Genomic DNA, 1668 nt, shown 5'->3' on the forward strand with positions numbered 1-1668 from the left:
AAAGTAACCGTATTCAAATCGATGCGGTTTTGCTGTTTACACGACAGACGAAACCGCATCGTTTTGAAAACGCTCCACTTTTGGCAGAGGTTTCAAATCGACACGGTTTTGGCGACAGTCTCTATCGGTGTCGTGTAAACAGAAGGTGTAACCGCATCCAAAACGATGCGGTTACAAATGAAATTGCGTTCGTGTAAACGCTGCCTGAGAGCCCCGTGGACAAGTGCTTAGTTTTTGTCGATACACGACTGTTCGAGCCACAGTTACTCACTTTCAAAATGAAAATGGAAATTGAAATTAAGGCTAGGTCAACAAAGTTTTATTTGTGTTTTTTGTTGTTCAAAGGTCAAGTTGATCCGATTTATCCATGTTGGTTGTCTTGGTAGAAGCATCAACAGTATAAAACCTCGTTTCATTGGAATAAAAAAAGATAAGCGAACTTCATGCATGTAAAATGCGGTCTTCTGTTTCACTCTTTCAGATGTTTCAGACCTCTACCCCCCCCCCCCCCCCCCATCCCTAGAAACTATATATGTTGAAAACATGTTACTTAATGAACTTATATCGCTAGCGGGTGAATCCAACCAATGCAACTGGTTTGTCCCTATCCTTTTGAAAGTACGATCATGTCCAAATGAAGATTTGCAGAAAGACCTATATGGCATTTCCTTCGTCAGTAGAGACACAACAAGTTGTGGTTTATTAATGTCTGTGGTACCATGCTAGACATTTACAGCACAGAGTATGAACACTCAATCTTCTCTTTATCATGCCTTCAAGTACAACTAGCTAACATGACTGTCAAACAAAAATTAGCAGCCTCTTCTAGGGCAGTGCCATACAATTATGGGATGATGAACAATCCATCGAGAGTTAAGTCCTATTGTTAAGTCCTTAGACTTGATGCCTTTCTGGTCGTTTCGAAGAGTGAATTAGATAAGAGTGTTGATCTATCACTTTGCGGCCTTGCCCCAGCAAAGTCAGAAATGGATTTATTTTTAGAGAAACTGTGTGCACGAAACAAACAAAGGGCCGCCAATTTTAACCAATCAGAAGAAGCCATGTCACGCGTGACTGCTTCTGTCATGTTTTTTTCAGAGACATGACAACTGAATTCCCGGGAACGGGTATTCTAAAAATAGATTAATTTGTGACTGTGCTGGGGGGTCCACCCATGCCATAACAACACTCTTATCCAATTCACTCTTGTCGTTGCATCGTATAGAGGCTTACCGCAAACACTGTATGTCACGCGAAAAATCATTACAAATAGTAGATTTGCGATTTGTTGGCGTCTCAAACTTGAACTTGACTCCTGTACTTACATTGCGAAAAACCTTATCGCACTAAAAGAAAAGAGGTTATTTGATGCAGTCTTATGCGGAGGCCTTTTGTGAACGACAGTCAGTAGAAACTATACTCAGTTTGCGAGATTTCAAGATATGTTGGCCATGTGGCAAAAATAGTGTTTCTCCCTACTTGTCTAAGCTGGAATCACTGCATAGCTCAGTTGAAGATTACCACAAGCTTAAGGCAGAAGTTGCTAAAGGTCATTGATGAAAGAGCAGATGCTTACCACTTTTATTAACCCACAGGCAATATTCACTGGACTCATAACAATGCTACTCAATTCAAAGTTCATTATCTCAGTCATCTCGTTCCGGATAA

At 40.7% G+C, this 1668-nt stretch overlaps 1 protein-coding gene across 1 annotated transcript in view; it reads right to left on the reverse strand.

The window, feature by feature from the left end:
• Nucleotides 1–928: 928 nt before the first annotated feature.
• Nucleotides 929–1668, reverse strand: part of LOC138044073 (uncharacterized) — a 2372-nt gene continuing 1632 nt past the window's right edge. The window contains exon 1 of the mRNA XM_068890697.1: nucleotides 929–1668. This exon is cut by the window's right edge and continues 1632 nt beyond it. The gene's annotated coding sequence lies outside the window, so the exon portion shown is untranslated.

This window comes from Montipora capricornis, chromosome 1, assembly GCF_036669925.1.
Source record: "Montipora capricornis isolate CH-2021 chromosome 1, ASM3666992v2, whole genome shotgun sequence".
Classification (NCBI taxonomy): domain Eukaryota; kingdom Metazoa; phylum Cnidaria; class Anthozoa; order Scleractinia; family Acroporidae; genus Montipora; species Montipora capricornis.